At 39.4% G+C, this 25405-nt stretch overlaps 1 protein-coding gene across 10 annotated transcripts in view; it reads right to left on the bottom strand.

Moving 5' to 3' along the window:
- The window catches only part of GREB1L (GREB1 like retinoic acid receptor coactivator), a 133190-nt gene that overhangs the window by 76700 nt on the left and 31085 nt on the right, over window positions 1-25405 (bottom strand). For all 10 annotated transcript variants that reach the window (XM_032123302.1, XM_032123310.1, XM_032123332.1 and 7 more), the window contains exon 2: window positions 1191-1294. The gene's annotated coding sequence lies outside the window, so the exon portion shown is untranslated. The remainder of the gene's footprint in view (window positions 1-1190; window positions 1295-25405) is intronic.

Here is a 25405-nt window from a genome sequence, read left to right as displayed (position 1 = left end):
TTTCAGTTACACAACAATTAAAATGATAAACATTTGGGATCCCGAAGTACACTTCTACTCTAACTGTCCTTTCAGACCTGCATTGACTGCACTATAATAGCTGCCAACATTTGGTAAGGATTAGCCTTTCATTTAGACAAAAGCAAGCATTCCTTAGCTAAATCAGCACTTTTTGCCATCAGACTCATAAAACCTTTTCACAACACAGATTTTCAAGAGAATCCTTTAGGGTTTTAGGATGCTGCTCCTTTTACTAAGTAACAAAATACACCCCAGGGTGTCTCATTGACCGCACTCAGCTGTCCTTTGACCTCTGCAATTGTTTAGCCTAACTTCAGGGCCACAGAATCTGCCTTCCCCCCCCATCAAAAAGGCTAATGTTGCTTCCTCCTAGCACCTGGCGAAGCAAAATCCTAGAGGTTCCTCCCTCTTCCAGATTTATGCCATGTTCCAGATGTTGCCAAAATGTTCCTGCAGGCAGGTTTTGGGAGCCCACAAGCGCCACTCAGAACCTGGGCTGTGGCCATGACCCCCTTGCTCCGCTCAGGGCTGCCCTTGCCCCAGGGATACAACAGGTCATAAAGCAGGAACAGATCTTCAGCCTTCTGGGTACGCTGGCTATTTAAATGCAACAAGAAACTATGTGAGCCCAATATTGTGTACTGAGGCAAGCCTCCCCCCTCTCAGAAGTCAGGAAAAAAAAAGACGTGTGAGAATCTCAGTTGGAAGCACAAATCTATCCCAATCATTACAAAGATCTGCATTCTTCTTCCCATTTGTTTTAAACCCTTTGAGAGGACAAATAAACAAACAAACATTCACCCTCCAAGTGCATAAAACATGTATTTAGCTAGTTGCTTAGGTATTTGCAAAGCCTCTAAGTAAAACAGCAGAAGAAAATTGTTACAGCTTCAAAAGAAGTGTCATTAAATAATGAAGTTGACCTCACTGTGGGTATATAAGAAAAAAATGGCAGGACAAATCAGCCCTCCGTTGAAGGCTTTTTGATTATATGAACTGGATTTCACGATTTTTTTTTAAGAACTTGGACATTTTACACACCTGAAGCAAAAATAAAATCATTATTTACAGTCCACACTGCTCCTAAAATGCAGTCAATGGAAATGAAAGCAGAGATGCTGATCACAAACATACAATCTATTGTCTACTAGGAAAGGCAAGTACGGTACCTTCTCAGATTCCTTTTAACCTATTTGAAATGCAGTCATGATTAAAGGATGCAGCTAAGAGTTTGTGAAGCCTTGCTGCAAAGTTGTTTAAAACTCCTTTACACCTGAAAAATAAAAAGGGAGAAAAAAATTAGAATTACTCATGCCAGAATATAGTTTAAAACAAGTCAAAAAACCCTTCCTGTGGAAACCTGGTCTAGGGTGAAAACTGAACTGGGGTGAAAAAAGGAGAGCCAATGACTTTAAAAAGTACATTTTTCTTTAGAGGAATACTTGGTTGAAAGTGCTTGGTTGCTTCTCTATATTCTACCAGAAGTACAAACTTAGAATTTGCACTTTTTTGGCACTGAAGTCACTATATGAAAGATTAAGCATTTATCACATTAACATGATAAAATTAACTGTTGCAGAAACATTTAAAAATATTATAAAATAGAAGCAATTATTTTACTACTGGTTTAAAAAGATAGACTAAATGGATGAGCAGTTATCTACCCTGGAGACCAATGTTCAAAATGAAATCAGAATTAGCTGGTTGCTCTCCTATCCGGGTTTCCATAAAAGTATTGAACTGACAACATTACTAATAGAGATTGCATTTTATAAGAGAAAATACACCTGAAATACCCCAAGGAATGGCAAAAATGATGTAGCAAGCAAAATAATAACTCCTAAAATACCTAGGGCTGTATAGAACAGTAATAAACATCAGGAAAAGCTTTAAATTAAGTTATCATTGAGTGGACTTTGACAAGACTTTCTTAGGCAGACAAACTGGTTTGGTTTCTCAATAGCAACAGACCATATTTTGCAAAAGATTTAAAGGAATTTTCTCTGTTGCTCACAAATGGGATTTTAAGGCTTAAAGCTGGGACTACAGGCACAGGCCCGCTGTGAAAACCGGAACGCAGCCGTACACCCAGAATTCAAACTCCAGCTTTTAAAATTAAAGGCCTTAAAGCTTCCTCACCATTTTAAAAATCAGCCTGTTTAAGAGAGCAGCTGTAGCCCTCACCTCTGGCTCAGGGAAGGCTTTGGGCAGGATTGTTGTGTTCTGAAGAAAGGCACTAAACAACTCTATTGCCAGGGACCACCGATGCTGCCCGGCACGGCACATCCCCGCCACGCTGGCAGCGGGCCCGGCACAGATGGACCACAGGGACAACGCACGACTCCCGACCAAACTGTAGGGCTCTGCACAGTCTTCAGTGATTGCAGAACGTCAGTAATCCAATTCCAACAGCTCCTGGCTCTGAAATTGCTATTTTTCAGACACGTGCTGAACATTTCACCTGCTAGTAATGACATTTTTGTATTTTCTTCTAATTACACTCAAAGCTAAGACCTTTGGCCCTAGGCCACAGACCTCTATTCAGGCTGCACACATTCTCTTAAAGGCCCTGAGCCTTTGTTGTCACTCTCGGTCTTTCATCTATTATTTACATCCATTGAGAAGAGAGATACTCCACCATTTGTGAAGCTTTAAAGCTTCTAATCATCTTAATTTCTTCGCCTTTCAACCAGTGCTTCCCCTTATGGACCAATGCCAACAGTGTGACAAAATAATTTTTCAAGCCAAGATCCTCCTGGACCCTTCCCAAACCTTGACACACACTGGGCTGTAAGTGCCTTTTGTCCTTTGCCGGCTGCTTTTGCAAACACAGACCTTTGCTCAGCTTGGGGGTGGGGGGTATGGATCTGCTTGTCAGTGCATTCGAGGGAGTTTTCTTGGGGTTTATGTGTTTTTGCACCACTTTCTCTGTGTTAAAAAGTCTAACTCAATTAGTCCAGCTAAATCAGAGATGCTTTAGAGAACCTTACCTCTTTTAAAAATACTAAGTACCTTCTGAAATACCACCAACTATGCATTTTTAGTTTACACTTTTTTTCCAAAAGCTAAACTGCTGCTATGCTGCTTTGGCTTTTATACTGGTACGTGTCCACTCAGAACCGACAGATTATCATGCAATACTTAAGACACACAAAATATCATTAATATTTCCTGGTTACTGGCAGCATGAATTTGCCCTAACCTTATAACACAACGTGACAAAAAAATTTCTTTTCATCTTATGTTTAGGTCATCTCTTTTTTATCCTCTCTTATTTGCAAATGAAGTAGGAAACAAATAAATAGCATTTTTGCCAAGATGCAGAAGATCTCTTCAGAATTCATCAGCCACCAATCTTCATTTCCAAGACCTGTGAGATCTGCTAACATGATCCACATCTTGGCTCTTTCTTCCACTATGGCTTACTTTTGATTTCCAACAGTGCTTCCTTGTTGTCTGTCCCCTCTGAAGACCACCAACCCCCATGTCTTTTCTTATTTTTACCATTTGCTTCAACTAGCAGTTCACTTGAGACTCATCCATCTTACAATGCCTAAAGTGACAGATGCTCTCGGGAATGACCATACTGTTGAGTGAACAAAAGATAACATCACCTCTAGGAACTCAGGGAGAAATACAACTTCAACCCTAAGACATGGTTATCCTGGCAGACACAGCACCATAAACCTCTCTCAAGTGAAAAAAACCCCAACCAACAACTGTGGGGAAAAGGAATCTAACACAATTAAAAGCCAAAAAGAGTATTCTTTCTATCCTAAGCCGTAGTTAGTGGTGTTGATGGCCTTTTTTTTTTTCTTTTTTTCCCCCCTAATAACCCAGTGAAGAATTTTGTAAAATTTACCTGTGATAAAATCGAGGGAATAGAGAATGGAGAAATTTCACACAAAAACTGTTTCAGGACCCCTACAGACTTGAATGGAGGAAGAAGGCACTTTTGAACAGCTTCAGCAGAAGGTCACACAAGTCCTTTGCCAAAACACAGACATTACCTTGTTAAAATCTACACGTCCTACAGACCAGCTGTTGCTCAGTTAAATTCCACAGGAATTCAGAATCATTGTGCAAGGCTGTGCCCTTGACAAATGCATACTGTAACCAGAGTAAGATCACTTTAATGTCACAGCTGCTTGATAAATCTGCAAGCTGCAAGTAGCAGCCCCCCAGTGTTTTGACATTTGAGCATCCACCACTTAAAAAAAAATTAAATTAGAATGATAGATTTTCCAGCCAACACCCACATATTCAGCAACAGAATGATGTCTATTCCTAAACAAAAATCTGCCCTCTGTGCCTGTAAGACTGAACTAAAAACTGCTGATTTGAAATATACCCAAAATGGAATGGGACTTGCTGAAGAGTCCTGGGCGGCGCTAGAAAATATTACTTTAAAATGGAAAGGTCAGATTAGCTTCTCCCGGTCACATATTTGCAAAAGTGACACCACAAATGCTGAGAATCCCTTCTCTGCAGTGAGATGCAAAGAATTTCCCTGTTTCTCAGTAAAGCTTTAAACAGCATCTCATGTTCAGTTTCCAAACACCACATGAAATAACCATCATTACAGTACACAAGACTGAGAACGTGAGTTTTTACAGACGTAAAGTTAGAGCTGTAAAATAAAAGACCAGGATTGGGGGCTGGAAAACCAAACATCTCCTGTCCAGTGTAAAGTCAGGGAAAAATCACAACATGGACTTCTTAGGACTTATTCATTGATTGTATTTAGCCACATTTATTAATTTGTGATGAGTAATGATTTTAGGTCCCTATTCTCATGTGAAATGTTTCTACTGTGCTCTCACAGCAGACCACATCAAACCACCAGACTGTAAATACAGAAGTAATGTATAAATACACCATTTTAAAATACAGGCCATTTTCCCATAGTATGCCACTTTGCAGTACCATTTTGGACATCCAACACATAGAAATTAAACTAACAACCAGTCTGGTCCTTCCTAAAGAGGATCCCAACTCTGGGCCTCAGCCCACCTTTAGAGTTCCTCTCCCATTCTGAGCCACCGAGTGATCTGACACTGAAATCTTAGATAAAATCCCATTCAGTTGGGAAGAACACTAACAGGGAACTCTACAGAAGACCATTACTGATCCATGATTGAAAAAGTTTTATGCAACACTCTGCTTTCCACCTCAAATCTCAGCAAATGGCAGGGTTCAAGGCACACTGCAACTACCAAGAAAAAAAGCAATGATAAAATTGACTCTAGGAGATGTTCAGGCATATTCTGCCATGGTATCTGAATCCACTAACTCCACTGTACCATGAGTGTCACCATGTCCAGAACAACTTTCTGAAGCTCCTTCCAACCCAAGTAAATCAAAAAAGCAAATTATAAAGTCTCCACTTAACATCCTCACAGGAAAAAGTCTTGAAAATATATAATGCTTTCACCCAAAATACTTGAAGATCTTGGCATTAGATATGGATGAAAGAGTCGTAAACTGCATCCTGCCTTATAAAATCTGTACTCTGCACTCAAATGGGCATCTTATCAAACAGCCAGCCCTTACACATTTTATCTCCAAATATTTATCACAGTAGAGAGAAGTGTTTATAGTTAATATGCAATCCATCCTCTGCATGCTGCTGCTTTTAAACAAGACAAAATGTGAAGTCAAAACTACTAGAAAGAGTCCTGAACAAAAACTCTGATATTACGATCATTTTGCTGGAAGAGACAAAGTGTAAAATACATTACTGGAGTCAAACTCCCTATGGAATAGGGCGGGCCAAGGGTACTGATCCAAGCAGCAATGAATAGTATCAGAACTGTCAGTATTAAAGTGTTTGATAACTCCAGACTGCATTGAAAATCTCTCATTTAATGAGAGTCACATTTTCCAATTGAAGCTGAACATTTTTAATACATGTATGTAAAGTCAGTCCTCATTCAACGCAATTTTAACACAGAATGATTGAAATATTGATATTAAACTTACAGGTAACTTCTGTCATTACCATTAAGTTATTGACACTGAAACATGACCTTGAAATGACAGCTTCATTAATGCAAGTTTTACCAGAGAAGGTTTCAAAAAGCCCTGATTAAATTAACTACTTTTAAACACAATAGGATCAATATGTATGCAGAGAATGTACACCCCCATGGCAAGTTCTGCTTGCTTGATTGATCAAAAACAAAAAAATCCTGTGGCTTTCCAGATCGCAGCTGGTGCCAGAAATCCACATAGAAAAAAAAAATCCATCTAAATGAAACTCTGAAAAGCATTACCCTTCACCAGTCTATTTGCACTTCAAAAACTCCTTAAGTCCTTCAGCTAAACCCCAGGGTTGAACCATCTCAAAAATGAGAGGGGGATGGCCATGATTTATCTTCCTTCTGTGCTCTGGACAGAGCTGTAAAATCTGCCTGCTGGTGTGTCTGTGTGCTACAGGCTTCTTTTCATGAACCTTGGATATTTACTGGTTTTAGAAATAACTGCCCAATTCCTTACTGCCCTTTATCTCCTTCAATCTGACACAAGTACCATTTATAAAGCAAAATTTTGATTTTTGGGTACTGGCATGTAAGCTCATGAAGCTGAATCAGCAAAATGGCCAAGCATCTGAGATCAGAATTTTAAAGGAAAATATAGCAGATCTTATTCATACCTGTGAGGACTGGCTGTTGCCTTAGTGAATTTGTGCTCAGGGATCACTTGTTTAACAATCTAATTTAAGCCTATCCCTTATATTTACCAGTATCAAACACATTTTTAGCAATAAGATCAAATAATTTTCCGTTTGTAGATAATCAATGTGTTCGGTCACCCAGGATGCATTTTCCAGGCCTCTGTACTTCAAGTTACATTACCAATAGAAGGAAAATGGAGATTTCATGGGTCACAAACTTCTGGGTCACGAGGACCTTCAGTGCTGCTGTCAGCCTGGTAAAACTCAATCGATACACTCTTGCTTTCTTATGTCCACTCTTAAAACCCCTGCACCTGAATTACTACAGGGTTTTTTTTCTGAAGCAAAAATACCAGTTCAACAACTTTACTGACATTCTTTGAACAGAATTTAATGCTCTGATATTCAGTTAGTATGTTAAAAACATAAACACACACATATAATTCAAACATAAATCCTACAGCACCAACACCACAGAAGAGCACAAAGCAAGGGCACTGAAACATGTTTGTGTACTTCAACTTTCTAAAGCTTTCTTCTACTCTTAAGACCCAACCCTATAAACGTCATATCAGTGGCACAACTCTTATCAGTCTAAATTCTTCAGACTTGGGTAAACAGATAGACTTGCTCTCATGGTAAACAACAATAAGAATAGATTCAATATTATCTATTTTTGCATGGAAAGGGCCCATTTATTTCCAAAGTCTTATTCAGATTTTGCTTTTATCACAGATTTTGTATCTTCCATTCTAGAACAACAGAAATGGATGACCTTTTTTTTATGAAAACATAAAAATGTGCACATCCTGCCACTATAGGTTGAGTCGTAATTAGACTAGAGTGAAGCTTTAAAAACATTGACATTGTGCTTGTTTTTGTTCAAGCCAAATACTGGCCCTAACAAAACTGCAGCACTAATCTGGAAAAAAAAAAAAAAACAAAAAACAACCAACCCTAATCACTCTATTAATCCCCACTCAAATCCACAAGGATACTTAAGTAAGAGGTTGTGGATATAAGAAGGAATGGCATCTTACTCAGCATCTGACATGCAACTCAGCTTAACTCCTCAGAGTCTGAAACTCTCCTCTGCTCCAGAAAAAGAGTCAAAGATGTTTTGAGAATATATCCTCTTTCGTGTACACAATTTTCATATTAAAAAACCCTCTCCAGTATAACTTTGGTTTTTTGCAAAAACTGTAATAGAATATTATTTGATTATGTCCTTCACTGGCTCAAATTTGTAAGATTGCGCTGAGGGTGTTTATAAACTTGCATCTTCTCCTGGTGTGCTTGCAAAAATTTATGATTCCAGCTGCAGCCTCATTAGCAAAATACTCCAACTTCCCCACATGGGCCAACATTTGCTATTTTAATAGAGTTTTCATGAAGATAGAAGTTTGTCTCTTTTTACCACATCCCCTATTACCAAGAACAAGCTTTGTATATTATTTATTGTAATAAAGAAGTTTTGAGTATTTGTGTAGCCATCTATTTTTTCCATACTTATTTACAGTTCCTGAGAAAACCCCAAACAGACACACTAGGATTTGGTACTTCTATTTCAAGCAAAGTGAATGTCACCACACTACAGCCAGGTAAACCAACTGTAGAAACTGAAGTCCAAGCAGACAGAAGAAAAATACCATAAAACAGAAAAAAAAATCTGGGAAAACAGAACACCAATAAGAAATACCCTGTGGATTCATTAGCAACCAGGGTGGCAGGCTTTCCTCTAATTCCCTTTAAAAGCCCATGACTACCTGCAGAGCCTGGGAGTGCAAATCACATTAGTGGAGCCACCAGATGACCAAAGAAAGCACTGGAGGCCTGGTGAAACCAGTAAACAAAAGGCAGCATTCCAGCTGAATGCCGCTGCTAGAGTCAGCATTGTAAGATGCTTGGATCTGATAACCCAAAAACCAGATTAGCTGCAGGCAACAAAAGAGTAAAATGAGAAACAAAGGGGTCATTTTGACACATGAAGAAATCATTTCCATTAAACCATCTTGAGTTTACTGTGTAGTTATAAAAACTGCTCCTACTTGAAGTGACATTTGAAGCAATGAAGCTGTGACAGTGCAGTGTCTTGGAAAAGCTCCTGAAATAACACATCCCTGAACGCCATATAATTTAAAGAGGCAAACTGGCCTCTTTGTCTTTGAATTTTTATGACATTTTAAAGGTCTAATAATGATTTTTAAATCTGTTGTACAGATTTCACTTAGAAGACCTAACACGAATGGCTAGCCTGGACAAAAAGAAGATACATTAGTTTTATCTCTATTTAAAAGTCTCCTGCAGAGAATGCACATACCACAATATTCTTGTGTAATTACATTAGAAGGTTGCCTTCTCTCCCCAGTCCCCATCTCCTCACATGAGTGTCTCACTTACTGTCAACACAGGAAAGGGAAGAATCACATTATATTCCTTATCAGACACTCAAAACAGGATTTTTATCCTGAAAAAGCCTAGGCACACTATAATCACGAGGACCAAACTGCAAAACTCAAACACAAAAGTCTGTAAGGGAATGTAGACACCAGAGGGAGAGAAGTTAAAGCTTTCCAGGCTAAAATTGGAAAGTTTGCCACAACTTTGTCTTATACAATTAAGAATTCTACATACTCAAAGCCAAAATAAGTATTTTTCCTTCTTCACAAGACAGTTCATTGTCCTGCTATGAAATATTCATGAGCTAGAAGAAATTTCTGAGGAACACTGTGGTATACAGAGAACATTTCAGCTTGCTAGCTTTGCTCTCTGCATCTCTCATTTCCAGCACACAACACAGAAACCTGAGACGTGGTGAGGGAACAAGGCTTCCTGGAACACATTTCTTCCCTGGTTTTTGCACACATACAGCAACTAAACCTGTTAGCATCAGTAAGGATGGGATCTTGCATGTGAAGCATATCTATCCACAGCCAACTGATTCCTCTCAGTGACAAGTGCAGAGAAAACAGACACAGAAAAACATCTCAGGAGAGTCTGGTGGGGACAATAACCTGCAGCTGTGTCCAGATACAAATATATGGTATGCACTGACCTGGAAATCCTGCTATCAAGGCTCACTGAAAGGCTTGTCAGAAAAAGCTTTGCAAACACCTTCTGCTATTTGGTGACTTTGTCAAAATACAAAGTCATTAAACACATCTGAAAGGGGAAAGATGTAATGCAGGCCTCTATGTATAGAATATGGCCATCTCTGAGGACATCTGTACCAACATACATCACAGCCCAGAAGTCCAATGGTATGGAGTAGATACTGTGCACATGCGGTTTTTCCCTGTTTCCAAACCATTCTGCTCTGGAGTACTACCATGGCATCCATGCTGCTTCTAGTATTTTTGCCACATATAGGACCCAAGAGAAAAAGGTGGATGGGCAGAAGATAGACAGAGTAGAAGCTCCTCTTCTCTTACTGCCCTTTTAAAAGTATCTTCTTATCCAAAACAACACTTAGGCATAAATACACCTTTATAAATTCACAGAAGGAAAATGTGAAGGGTGTGATGATCAGAGTCAAGAAAAAAGGAGATTTCACAAAGAAATATGATTTGTGGCCAAAATGTGCACACATATGTGCTGTGTAAATCTAGGTGGAGGGGAAACACAAGTTGTACATCTGGCTCACCTTGAACCCTTATACTGAGGAGATTCAGCCTATCATCATTCAAAGGAACTTGTGTTTGTATTTATAGCAATCAGCCAGTCTGAATACAAAGACGGATGCAGCTAGTAATCACATAAAATGATCCACTTCAATGCAGTTGGCCTTTATACTGCAAAGAGAAAACAACATGCCTGGTAGTCATGAACAGTTAGATTACGATTAGTTATTTTACACAGTATCTTTCTAATAAAAATGTCAGAGCACTCTAAACAAAGAAGCTGATCAGTTCAGAATATTAAAGAATACTTTAATATGAGTAGATCCCATGTTTCAATCACAAATGGCTTGTCCAAGCAAGGTTATTTATTTCAAGTTGTGTTGCCCAAGTTCCCCCATCACTAAGATATTCCAGAAAAACAGAAACTCCATCAAGGCTTACTGTTTAGCTGCTGTTTCTGGTGCAGAAAGACACAGTATGGCCAGACCTTCCTAAAAATGCTAATGTTAAAAGCTTTCCTCTCTTTGAGGAATTCTAGTTATTTCTACATAGGGCAAGCACTTGACTCACAAGTCTTCCCTCAGCTGGGAATGCCATGGACCCAGTTCTGGGCAGTTGACTGAACATGTGGGAGGTAGAGGAAACTGGTTTCTTGCTCCTAAAGTCACTCAGCAGAGCTGGCACAAGGTCTCTAGAAAGACCCCCACATACACAAAAAAATGGATGGGCTCCTCATAGACCTGATAGGAAAACCAGAAACAGATCAGGGCATCTTCACTACTCATGCTGACCTACATCCTCTGTGACTGCAGGTTGAGTCCACATCTTTTCTCACATCAAAACTGCTTTTGTTGAGAAGCTCTCTGTATGAAGACTTGCACAATGCCCAGAGAGTTTCCTCGAGCAAAATTTTGGACCACAAATATCGGACATTAGAATAGTTATCCCAATAGAGTAAAAACCATTCATAAAGAAATTGTATCTAATCTAGACACTGCTATATTTACAAAAGTGGGTATTGAAGCATTCTACCTCAAGGTGGGAAGAGAAACCAAGCTGCTCTTTGAACAATTAGAAAAGAAATGTAGCACAGAGAAAGAGACACACGAAAAACGCAGGACTGGGAAAGAATACTGCTCTGCATTCACAAGGATAAGACAGTTGCTAGTGCTTTTACTTAGTTCTTCTGCATCTCCAGTGCTCTGGCACAAAGAGAAAGGAAGAAAAAATGGCCAAGGGAAAAAAAAGGCCTTTCAGAAACAAGAATTTCATAAGAAAAGTAACCTTGTCCTTTCTCACAGACTGAAGCAGAGAGATCTCATGAAGACTCACGAATAAAGAAAAGATCATTCTACTTTTGAAGTACAGGAGGGGGCAACAGATAGAAACAGTGGTAAGGAACTCTCTCTGCTTGTGATTACAAACCTGAGAGAGTCTGATAAAGGTGGGCTAAGAAGGATAATGGCATTTTCTTCTCAAGAAATCATAACCAACTTACACTGAGCTTTCTGAATGGAGCTGACTTTCCTATAAACTGATACAGGGCTCTATTTTTGTCAGGGTTTCTTTAGAAACTACCTCAAACTGAAAAGCCAGTACAGAAAGATCCTGAAAAAGGCATTCATATTCCCACCAGTTGATTATAACACAATAATCACAAGCATATACCAAAACATATATTAAAATAATCTAATCCTCTCTACAGCTCTTGTTGGCTCTGAAATGGAAGTCCCCCATCTGTCCTCTTCTTCTTTCAAGGGAGAAGTCTCCATTTCTGCTAAATGTATTGGTTTTCAAGGCCATACCCACACCCCAATCTATAAAGAAAACAAAATGCTTTGATGGAGTGAAAAAGAATCTTTCCACAGAATTCAATGGGAAGACAATTTTTTGCTCCTCACTTAAATGTACTGTTATTGTACAGGCATTTTCAGAGGGCAGGTAGTGTAAAAGCTATATAGACAAAAAAAACCTGGCTTCAATGCCTGCCACCCTTGAAATTCCTAACATGATAACAAGCAGTACTTCCCCCCACATCCTACATGCTTCTGGTGCCTTCCAGAAAGCCCTTTTATCTGATCCTGCTGCAGATCTGAATGCCGAGGACTGAAAGTACTGCACAAATGGCAGAGGGCTGGGGAAAATGAGTGATTGAGTATAGAAAGAAACAGGAAATCAATTCTCAGAAATGCTATCTTTGCTTCAGTGCTTCTGTTTGGCCTCCTCCTTCCACACTTGCTCTCTGTCCCTCACCAGCTTCCTATTTTACTCTTTTCCTAGCTACCCACTACTGAAGGAAGGAAAATTTACCAAGATCGTCTTCCCTCTGATGATGCATTATGTGTCTGTCTTAAGAGTACTGTCTGGTTTACCCTGGCCTACACTTGGCTGTCCTCTAAAAACACAGCAATTCTTTCTTTCAGCCTTTTTTGCTTCCCCAAGTATCGATTCTCATCCCATCTAATGACAGGGTTTGAGAGAAGAACATTTTTCTCACGGAAACTCTGAGAAAGCAACGAATCTGAGAAAGATGGAAATTACAGTGTATGAAGAGTAAACAGACATATTTTTTTAAAAAGCAGGGTCCAGCTGAATAACAATTCCAGATAAGATTTAAATAAACATACGTGGGAGGTAGCAGGAAAGGCAGTTGGTTCCTCATGCTCAGATGCACACAGGTAATGACCTCTGTCTCTTGCTCTCCCAAAGCTAACAATGCTGGTTATTGCACTCCTCCAGTGAGCTCTGGAAAGGATCCAGTGCACTACTGATTACATTTCATCCACAGTTAGTTTAACCTTTGAAACATGACAGTCAGTGGCAGTGAGCAGGCCAGCACATAAGGTCAGCTCAACCTTGTTGGTCCCAGCATTCTCCCAGTGTTTGCTTAGAAAACAACCTGGTGATCCGGGATTCCTACCCTGTAAATACAAAAGAGCCAACAGGGACTGTGCCAGAATGCTGATTTTATTGCAAGGTGTCATTCATGGCCATTAATCTGTCAAGACAGAAAAATACAGGTTCTTCTCTTTCAGTAAAACCAAAATAGTATTAGACAGAAATAGTCTCATTTAAGAAGGCAGAGATTTGACTGATCTACTGTCAGGTACCAGGCAAATGTTGCACATTACTCCTCCAAGAATAGAAAGAAAAAATACCAAAGAGAAAATAAGTACACTCTGAAATAATGGTGAGACAACTAGGTCAGCAAGTGTAACAGAACACTTTCTGCTCAAAGGAAAGCTAAAAAACCAATTCCTGTTCAATTGCCCATTTTTCTCAAGTTACTTCCTTTCCAGAACAGCCTCTTTTGAAGCTCACTTTTTATATGCTGTGCACCCAATTTTAAAATGAAAAACAAGCATCTTCCATTACCCTGAATTTCCACAGAAAAGTACAGGACTTGGCAAGATCAGATACCTTATCTCTTTCTAAATATTATTTCTACATTTTAACAAAGCCCTTAGTCTCGGGAAAACATATGCAAAGGGAGAACAACAAAGATATGGCTTCAAAAAGCTTCTAGTTAGTTATTTAGAACTTATCACACTTTCCTTATGGATAGATCAAAAACATTTTTAAGGTATTAAAATGGGGGGAAAAAATCCATTTTCCTCAGGAACTACTGCCCTCTAACATAATAGCAGCGATGAGGACTTTTTTTGACATGCTTAACTATCCCTTGGAGCATGTGCACTTGGATTTTTCATTATTTGTGTGTTTCTGTGGACGGCTCAGGGAGCACAGGATTTTCAAGGGCCAGGAAGAGGTGAAAAAAAGGTCACTTCAGCAGAATTCATTTTCTCTTAAATTCTCAGAGAAATGCAGCTAAAAAGTGACAACAACAAACCCATCACCTCTTCCTCTCGCTATTAGCATTTCCTTAAGGTTCTCTCGGCTATAATATAGCAATATCTTTGGTTATACCCTATCACCTTTTCATCCTCCTCTAACAGGAGTTTCAACACAAATGCTGCCAACGGACCTGTTAAGAGCAGAAGGTGGACTAGACCTCCAGACGCCCCTTCCAAGCAGCACTTCAGCACTGCCACGAGCAACCCGCTCGCCCACGAGCTGCATCTATCGCTGCTCCAGAGGGAAGGCCTCCCCTCGCTTCCATCCACACCGCTGCAAATCCCCACCATTTCCACAAACTGCAAACGTTGCCCCTGGATTTTCCTGGAGACAAATCCAGGGTCCTTCAAAGTAGGCAGGAAGCTATGTGGGCTTGCATAAAGAAACAGCTGTGCATCAAAGTTTACTGTGCTGAAGTAATGTTAATTCTTGTATTTAGAGCTGGAAAGAAGATGCTGTGGATACAATATTGCTGCTAGCAAGAATTTTCTTGCTTCTTTCTAACCCCGTGGGATACTTTTCTCTCTCACGAAGAGATTAGCAGAAGTTCTGTAAACTATGAACACCTGCGACCTTGTAGAACTATGTTTATGGTACAGTAGGAAAATATTTTGACAATGGATGCTTAGGATTTCTAGCCAATCCACCCAGGGGGTGGCTGATCCTTTGTCCAACTAGACTATGAAGAAAAAAGTCTATAAAAGAGTTTGTAAAATAATTAAAAAATCAATCTTGCTGCACAATTCCTGCCTGTTGGATCTTCTCTCCTCTCCTCCCTATGGCTGCGGGATACAGTAATAGGATGCTGCTTTAAAAGCTCACAGACAAAACAGAGCCTTTGGAAAATCCTGGGTCTTGCTCTCTGAACTCACTCACTCCCAACTCTTCACACCTCCCCACCCCCAGGAGTCTCTAAAATGGCCTGCACCGAAGTGTGTAGGTAAAGCACAATACACTTTTCTGATCATTTGTGTTACCTTGGAGCTGGCAGTATATACACAGGGAAAGATGCTGCCCTGACCTACAGATTGGCTGCTTTCCCAAGCATCCACAGGAGACAACAGGCCACACAAAGGAATACAGTCACTCCCAGCACACAGACAAGTGGGTGCTGGAATACACTGGATAACAGGAAAATCCAACTCCAGAGAGTGGGACCACAGAGCAGAGAGGTTGAGGCAGCTCTCCTGACAGCAGCAAGGTCAGGTGAAAAAAAAGCCCTTCCCAGAACAGGGCTGGTGCCAGTGCAGCAACTGGCCACCTCTGGCTTGAAGAAAGCTTATCCACCCTGGCACAGGAGCTGGCTGGGCAGGCTCCATGCAGCCACACTTCCATTCCTGCAGCCAAAATGCCACAGCATATGCAAAAGCACCATGCAAGTGAGATAGCGCCAGGGAGCAGGGACCCAGCAAGGCTCACCAGTGCTGAGCTGGCCCTAGATCAAGGTCAGCTGCCCCATTAGGCACTGGGGTGGGCATCTCAATAACAAGGGGGCACAAGTGGCAGATAATGGAGAGGAAAAACCCTCACGGTTTGGGGGTTTTTTTGAGGGCCTTGAAAGAAAAGATAAAGAGCTTAGGTCTGACATTATAGAGACAACAACAAAAAAAAAAAGCTGCAGAGAAGTGCAAAAAGAAAGGTGACAATCAAGGTGGCAGACTCAGAAAACAATTGCCACACAGACCAGGCATAAGGAGACATTTGCCCAGTCCAATGAATGTGGTCCTGATGTGGTGCAGATGGAAGGTGAAAGCTTGGACAGTGGTATTTCCCTCTCCAAATGAAATGGTAATACTGCTAGGTCAGAGACCTTACACACAGGACACAGCCATGGTCTGGGTGGCCCATGCACAGCGGCAGAGAAACGACACATGACAGAGGACCAGGAGCTAAACATCCTGGAGGAGATGCCAGGGAGAGAGGCCAAGATATCAGCTCCAGCCCAGGGAGACCAATGATTCACTTTATGGCCTGAAAGCACTTCCCGCCAAAGTTCACACAGGAAGATAATGTCCCCCTCGAATGAATTTATGCAGACAACAGTTCATTTGTCAGAGGACAAAAAGAGCCACTTTCATTTTAAAACAAGAACACTCGAGGTCCTCAGCAGACAAGAACAAACAGAAAGCCAGGATCTGTATGTGAGCAGTTTGTGCTCATGCCTGTTGTCTGATTTTAGTGGGAGTTTACACTATACAGGCCTGCTGGTCCAAAAAGGCACATGATTATATCCCATTAAATCCCATACCTAGTCTGTACTTCTCAAAAGATGCAAATTAAAAACCTCTGGATTGCGCAGGCAGATGTTCCCGCAACATAACTTCTGAATTAAAAACAAACACTCCAAAATGTATGGCTAAAATAATGTGAACCTGGATGCTTCAAGAAAAAAGCACTTGTGAGGCAATTAACACTTTTTCTCTTGATGTAGATTAAACCCCCAGTTTACTGATGCTAAACCTCAGAAAGACTAAAAAAAAAACCAAAAACCACTGTTTCAGAAAGCATTCCTTGCCCAGTCAATAAACCAGTTTCCTGTGCCTTTCTCACATGAACTTGTAATCCTTGATAAGGTTTACACATGTAAAAATTAAGTTTTAAGTTGAACATCACCATTACCTCTACACAAAAACACTGTATCATGTCAGGCATCTGATACAGTAGACAAAGCACAGTGGCAGAAGGACGTAAAAGAAAACATTTCATTTCATTACTGAAATCAGTTACTGGAACTTGTTCATTGATTTTTCTTCATTAAAAAATAACTGATTGTAGAAAAAGTGTTGCTTGGCAGGATCAAAGCCTATCCTACAGGAAACACACATATAAAGAATTTGGAAATGAGGGTTAATTTGGCATGCAGTTTAACAGCATTAGCTTTTATCAGCAGCATTTCAAGGTCAGGCACAGTCATGTTTAAAAGGTTTGATTTTGTTACAGTTTCAACTACGGCATACTAGAGTTCAAAGCATCTTAAACCAAAACTAATAAAGTGATGTGGCTCTTCAACTCTCCCGTTTATTAGCTCAAGACTTGATCCTTTCAAGAAAAAAACCCCAAAATTATATCAAATTAGCAGATTACAAAAATTGCTCTTCTTCATCTGAGCATGGGATTAAGTGAGACAGATTAGGCCAGATGAAAGGAGTCCCTTTACTGACATAGTTTGTTCAAATTTAAAAAGCTTTTGAAGATATTTACTTAATATATCAATTGACTTAGTAAAAACCACCTCATATTTCAAGTAGTGAATTTCTTCAAGCCTACAATTTAGATTTTTTCTAAAAAAACCCCCCACTTTTTCTTTTTTATCTAAACCTAATTTGCTCAGAATAAAAGTTAGCACATTTTATTTATTCCCAAAAAGATTAATTCAAAATGTAAGATCATTCTTTTTTTATTACACTTCAATTTATTCAAAAACATACAAAAGCATGATGGATAAAAGAAAACATGAAGCAGACTTGGTCAGCTCCAATACAAGATACTCCAAACACTTACTGGAGATTTTCCCTTTAATTGATTTATAAACTCCAAAAGCTAGTGAGTGGTTGCATGTTTTCATGTTCACGTTATGCTGTGGAAAGGTTTTCCGCATCTTTTCCTTGAAAGTGTTTTCTATATAAAGAACCCTAACTGCCCATAATGCTGACAGACTTTAACAGCAGTTGGCACCAAATGCTTCACGAGATCAAGTCCATACTGCACTCGAAACAAACACTTTGATTAATCAATTACTGGCAGAACTTCACAGTACTGCCAATGTGTGCCTAAGAGCTTTACAAACGCTTATGGGACAGTGATGTTAGGGGGCTGAAATCTCTTAAGCCTCTTTCTTTGCAATTCTCTGCCACAGTTCAGAAGAATGCCACCCCATTACACCAAAACCGGCACGGAAAACAGCCACTCTCGCCTCTTGCATGAGCATAATTAATCTTCTGACACCTAGACAAAGCAGCTTGTTGATAGTCAAAGAAAGGATTTTTCTGATTTCCTCCCAAGACAGGAGATGGTCTTTATCCATCATCCCTTCTTCCTGATCTCTTCTTCCAGAGTCCTCACATCAGCAGAACTGTCTACCAGAGCAGACAGCAGGAGGGAAAGGTCTGACTGATTGATAGGGCACCAGTGCTCGACAGAGCTATTTAAATGTAGGAACCTATTGTTAGAATCTTACTTTACAGCAGTTAAACAAATATAATGGCAACCAATTCAAGCATTGTGCCACTAGAGTCAGCTCAAACTAATAAGTAAAGTTAGCTAATTACACTGATCTGATTTAAAATCCAGACAAATTGTAGAGACAGTCAGCATTACTTTGCACCAAAAGTGCAGAAATTGTAAAGAAAAAAGTTTTGCAGAGGTTATGCTTTCTGAATTGAATTATGGTTTCTTCTCACTCTCCCTTGTGAGCAGGATCATACACTTTCCTTCTCTCCCAATCATGGACCTGCTAGGTATTCCTAATTAATCAAAATAATTTTTATTATAATGCAGTTGAAATTTCCTTCTCTTCCCTTATCTACCCCAAGTGCTAATAGATCTTCCTTTAAAGATTGTGAGGAATTCCAGTTTTTGAGGGGAAAACATTATACAATGCCTCCTAAAAGGGGGGTACCATATACTACAAAATACCCCAAACCCCACACTAGTAACATATCTTTGAGGATATTGATTTGGTGTAAACAAAGTACAGGTGTCCTGACGTAAAGAAGATTCTGCACCCTTCTCACAAACAGATACTTAATATACAAATCACTGGTTGTTTCATGTAGAAATACATATTTTTCTTACATACACACACTACATATATATTTATATCTATTTTGTAGTTTCTCTCCACTCATCTCCCTCACCTTCCCAAATAGATGAGCAAAATATTTGGGCATAATTATATGTTTACTTAATTATTTTCTATATTTACGTAAGGGGTGGACATTGTGTTGATCATGCCTTTTAAAAACTCAAATTCTTTATAATTGCTGGTTCTTGGTGATCTATTTCAAATATAAATCAGACCACAATCTATGTCTCACCAATGTAACAACCAAGGCAGAGGTGTACAAGAGCCAGTGTTTTCTTACTGAAGCTGCCAAGAAAAAGATCTTCATTTGGGTCAGAGGAACTTGGTAACTCCTGGGTTTAGCTATGCCACTCTGACCTTGACTGTTTCATTCAGGACTTACACTTCCATAAAAATAACTGCCTGTGCTATCTGGCCCAGACCAGTTCTCCAAGCAGTCTTTTTTCATTCATTTACACCAGAACAACTACCACTATTTAACTCTGTGAGTAAAATTAGCCATTCAAAAAGTGAACATGGCGTTCTTGCCATAAACTGCATGAACTTTCAAGGGATACCAACCAGGCTGGAGCAGATAAATATTGTTTATGTCAGAGCAAGTGTAAAAAATTACATGTTCTTCTTCTCAAGAATACTGTAAACCACAAGCCAGAGGAAGAACTCCCTGTCTCTTCACTGGCATTTTATGAATAACATTGCAGATGTTGAGGCAACAATAGGAACAGCCACCTGCAGTCTCCTACTTTTCCTTATATAGTTTCCCCATCTGGATTCAGGAATCAACAGACCTCTTGGTCCTTGTGCCAACAGGATAGATGAAGCAGAGATGGGGAATGCTGGCATGGGTGAAGAGGCTATCCAAATACAAAGAGGTTAAATGCAGGGAGGATTCCAGCTGGGAGGCAAAAGGGACATAGGTGGAAGAAGCAAGGTGGTCTCTGCTGCATGTTGCTAAAGAAGGAGGACTTTCTACACTGGAAGGGACTAGATTGAAATTGATAAAACACAGATCAGCAAAGCTAAGCAATCTGAGTCCAGAGGAAAGGTAAATATGAACAAAGGGCTGTGGAACACAAGGCTACGGAAAACAAAAGGAATATTGGAACTTCAGGGTGCAGAATTTGAGGTTATTCTGTAATCCAAATATCAAACACTACTAACGCAGATTGTCATATAAGGGATGTGAAAATACAAGTAAGACTATCTCCCTTCATCCCCACTCTCCCAGTATGAGCTACCAAAAAAGCTGCCTTCCTTCATACCTGAGCCATCTTGCTTGCCTCAGAAATAATAATGGTTTTTTCTGGATTGCAGTCCCACGTATTTTCTTAAAACTAGGAATGCTGAGTCAACTAGAGTGGTAGAAAATGTAGATCAATAAATGCTAAGTTGCAGCTTTACAAATGCCCAGGCCAGGCAAAGGTGAATTCCCCAGAGTAGAGAGATCACAGCTTTCTGTCCATGAAAGCTCTCTACTCCTCAGCTGAACACTTCCTCTCTCTGTTGTCAAGTCAGTGGCAAAAATTTATCAAGTGTTTACTGCCACGGTATAGAGTATTACTGGATCACAGGAACTGGACAAGGGCATTAAAGATCACCAGAGAACTGCAAAGGGTTATTTTCAATGGGACTCCAACCATGCAAGAATTGTTAGTGTTGCTCATCTAACAGGTCTGTATTCCCTTTCCTATTTGCAAAATGCAAAAGCAAGCTGAAGGTCTGTCAATCAGAGGTGCAGTTTAACAACAAATGCAACAATTTCAGTATCTGACTGATGAATTTTGCATTACATGCCTGAAAGCAAAGAGTAGCTCTCCCCCAGTGGTGGACCGTGAGAGCACTGGGACCTGCAGTGGCTCCTGCAAAGATAAGACATGCCTCTGCGTCTGTTTCTTCTGTTAACAAAGCACGGAGCTGATGTACAGCCCTGACTAGGCTATATCTTCCCAGCACATGCAGAGCAAAGATATCTGGAGGGAGGAGGTAGCTTAAGAAGCAGAAAAAGCCCACCCACAGCTGCAGGCAGCTTTGTGGGCATCATGTTCTGAGCAGTGGACTGGATAGCTCACATGGAGCTCCCTGCTATCCTGGGGTCAGTGTATATCCAAGTCCAACCTTCCTCTAAACAATCACGTTTGGGTACCTTTGCACTGCACTGAAAAAACATGAAGAAATACCATGTTTGTGGGTTTTCTGTATGATGGTAGAATGGATCAGGACATTTACATACAGTAAATTCCTTACAATAATTTGCTAATTTAAAAGAAGGCAGTGCATTTGTTACTGGTGCTATCCCCCTATATATATTAAGTAGAAGATTGTTACCATATGCACATTTCTTTAAAGCAAATTCATGGAGCCGAGTTGCGGATGCTTTTGTCTTGGAAGTAACAGTCACAACAGTGAGAACAAAACATTTTCCTCCCCATGCTAAATACCTCTTGGGCACTTGGGTCCCAGTGAGCAGAGTTTGAATGCGAGGTTCTCTTCACTAGAAACACAGAATTGCTTTGGAAATATGAGACTAGAGGGCACTTGGGCAATGATTTCATTCCAGGGAAGAAAAAGCTAGGATAGAGACTTTGCTTGCTTCTTTACTAACAACCTCCACTAGTACTTTCTGGCTTGCTTAAGGTTCTAAGTCATAATTTACAGCACCATGACAAGTTTTAACCACATCAAATGCTTCTTCCCATCCTGATGTCTGAATTGCAGATAGAGGGAGGTGCAGTCCTATTAACACCAGGAGCTATAGGTGGTATGTCAGTCTCTCGAGGAGCATTAAAGGGAAAGCTGACTCCAACAGTGAAGCTCCACCCTGAAGCTGAATGACTCCTCAGAGTATTGAAAAAGAATATTCTGACTGATGTCTTCTCCTTGCTGACCCTCTGAGGGGGGTTTCACCAGTCAGCTGCTTGTAGGATACTATCGTTTCCCTTCACAGAGCAAAGGACATGACTTTCCATCCCTATACTGATGGACAAGATGCTGCTATCAGCTTTATCCAAGCAGACAATTTTATTGACCTTATGATTTAAGTTCTGATGCATAAAAATAAAAGTCATGTCGCTCAACACTAAACATGCAAATACTTGTTAGTTTGCATTTTTGTAAACAAAACGTATTTCTGTACTAGAGGCGAGTGATGGTGATGAAGTTTCATGACAGGTTGTGTGACTTTCTTCTTTGCCAACTCATTTATAGGCCAGGAGTTTTGACTTTACCCACCCCCCCAGAAAAGTAGGGAAACTACAAGTTACTAAACAACAAACAAGTAACACTTGTTTCAGATAGAGCAGAAAACAACACAGAAAGAAAACACAAGGCATAGAATAAACAGATGTAAAAGCCCAGTACATATAACAGGTTTAGTCTATATTTAACAGCACTAAGTAGTGAGGAACACACTGGAAAGTAGCACTAACACAGCTCCACTTTTTGCTTACAGCCACAGCTGCACCTTCTGGCAATGCAGAACCTGGCACCTGCAGAAGGAAGTCCAGTGGAGTGCTCTTCTGCGGTATACAGATAGCAAAGATTAAACGAAATCTGCCCTTTTGGAACTCAAAGCAATAAGCAATTCTCATTTACAACAGAATCCTCTGTTCAAACATTCAGCTTCAATGAACAAAACCCAATGCTTTTTAGACTACAGTAAAATAAGACTTTCAAACATGACCAGTAGTAAAGTATAATTGTTTTCAGAGATAACACAACTTTGTTAAGTCACCCATTTAATTTCTTTTCCCAGAAAAAACCTCAAAAAACAACCCCCCACTAGAATTACCAATGAAAACATGATTCCTCTCAATTACAAGAGTCTCTCCCACTATTCTCTAAAAGACAAACAGCAATACAAATGTTTTCAAAGTTCTCGATAAATGACTGATTTATGATGGTTAGTATAAATTATTCGAATAAAGAAAATCCAAATCATATCCAAAGCTTTCATAAAACTACTCCTATCCATACATGGTTTTAATAATTCAGGTCAATATTTTTCAGTGAGGTCGGCATTTCCATGAAGCTCTGCCAAAGGTTACTGCAAAGGCAATGAAAGTATTGGGTAACATTGCTAAAATACTTCATGAACGTACATCATCTCTTTTGTAATCAGCTCTTAAATTTACATATTAACAGTTTGAGGCAGATAATAAGAAGGTAAAAAATACAAGTTAAATAAGTTTGAGCATTCTTTAAGCAATTGTAACTTTATTAAAATTCTGCCAACGCTTTATTGCAATTGCCCTTGTTTTGAAATCCCCTGACTGACAGATCTTCCAGCAACACTCACCAGCACTATTCAAAACCAGCATTGTTCCAACCTTACAAGCGTGCCCACTGCAGCTCTGTGACTACCAAGATTTAGATGCTCATTTAGCTGCAGCAAAATGTCAGGATCTCCAGACCCGAGATTTTTCAATGCAGGCCATGCCAACAGCAAGAGCAAACGGCAGGACTGCAAATACAGATGTTAATAATTTTCAGAGACACAGCTGGTTTAGAAGAGCAAAGACTAGGAACGGTTCATTCCAAAATACTATTCAGCTCAGATTTGGGCCAGTCACTTAGAGACTTGCCATCGACAGCTGTTTGATGTACAATAAGGACATAAATTCTAAAGCAAGATTTAGAAAAAAGAGGTTCTATGTATTTTTAGATTATTACTTTAAGTCACTGAAATTCAACATGTGCAATTTAGAGAGGTGTCTGAATGATTTGTGCTTGTTCAGTGCATGTTGTTCTCATTATTCAGAACACTTATCTTCAAAAAGTACATTTTGTTCTCTGCCATTCAAGCATGTACACCAAAACCTAAGTTACAAAGAAAAGCAGATATGTTGAAATGAATTATGCTTGTTTTTGATTGAAATAAAGTACAGTAGAGAAAACCAACTATATTTTTTCCTTCCCTTTTTCCACCCATATCCTTACACATACCCAAGGTAAGAATACAGTTTATTCCTTGCCTTCTAATAAGCGACATAATATTTTTGTGTTTCGAAAATACTGTTTCAATTATCTTTTAAGTTCCAATATTACACAGATCTAAAGCTGCACCTATTCTTCATACCATCACCCAATACTCAGTGTCCAACCAATTAACATCTGCTTCCAAAGGGAGCACAGATTAATCACTCACTGTGGTGGTTCCACTTGAACACTGTGGGAATTGAGGCAACCCTTTATAGGACAACTTTTAGCCCAGAACACGAATTAACATATAATCTAGTGTTCTGCAAGGCTGGTAACTAGTTTTTTGTTGTTATTTACATGAGACACCTCATACAAATATCAGAGTTCTTCTTTTGAAAGTAAGTGCAGTGTGACATGAGAAAGCAGGTGAAGTTAAGTACAGAATACTTGGTAATACTGATTTTGGAAAGGACAGCTGAAAGGAATGGTTTTATAGAAAAGTGCTTTTGCTTTTTCATTTAGAAAGAAATTGTGCATTATACAAAGCCTATTTTGGAGCAAATATAATCAGACAGGTATGACAGCCTTCACTTGTTTTCTTTTGATATCCAGTGTGTTTACACCACAGACATCTGAAGACCATTCTATAATGCTTAGCAATGGAAGTGGACAAAACAAAACATTTTTTGGCAATCATCTACATGCAGCCTGGTAGCTTGTTTAGAGATTTATTCAACACAGTTTTCAGAAAAAGAGAAAAAAAAATGGAAACTGCACAGACTTCAAAGCCTGCAGATTTTATTCTTCATTTCCATTGTTTGCATCATGGTTTGAAACTAAAAATTTGTAAAGCACATTACAATAAGAAAGAAAAGAGCAAAGCTGTAATCACAGATCCCAAGAAGCAGATAAAAAATGTAAGAGGATGGTCTACAGATGTGCTCTTACATAATGAAAGTTAAAATTATTACAAGTTCTCTGGAACAGGTGCATTTTACATCAATGGTTTCATATAGTGCTTTAATGAAAAATCAGCTTATATCCATTTAATAGCAAACCTAATTGCAGTAGCAGCTATCAAAGTGACTTGTGAAACTCCACACTTTTTTCTAACCAACATAGCCTCATTTTTGCTAGCAAATTAGCTAATATTGTATTCTCTGAAAATGAAGAATGCAAACAAGTTTTAACACTACCATTTAAAAAGATGTAAATTTTAGTTATGCAGAGCTATAACCATTTTTTCAAGTCAAGGACATTTAAGCCAGTCTTACAAACAGCAAAACTGCAATATGTTTCTAAATTGAAGCAAGTTATCCTACTTGGCACAGGGATGTATTCATTTTCTACTCTTGGCAATTTAAAAACAAACATATTTTGTAGGATTGTATCTGTCCATGATCTACCTTGCTTACATGTGGTTTTGCCCAGTGATTCATGCAGCAACACACAGAAAAAGATTGTATGAACACTGCAGAAACTAAAGGGATGGTTTTTATTTTGATTCAATCC

The sequence above is a fragment of the Corvus moneduloides genome, chromosome 1 (assembly GCF_009650955.1).
Source record: "Corvus moneduloides isolate bCorMon1 chromosome 1, bCorMon1.pri, whole genome shotgun sequence".
Taxonomy (NCBI): Eukaryota; Metazoa; Chordata; class Aves; order Passeriformes; family Corvidae; genus Corvus; species Corvus moneduloides.
Note: the sequence above shows the minus strand (reverse complement) of the source record. Positions and strands in the feature narration are given on the sequence as shown.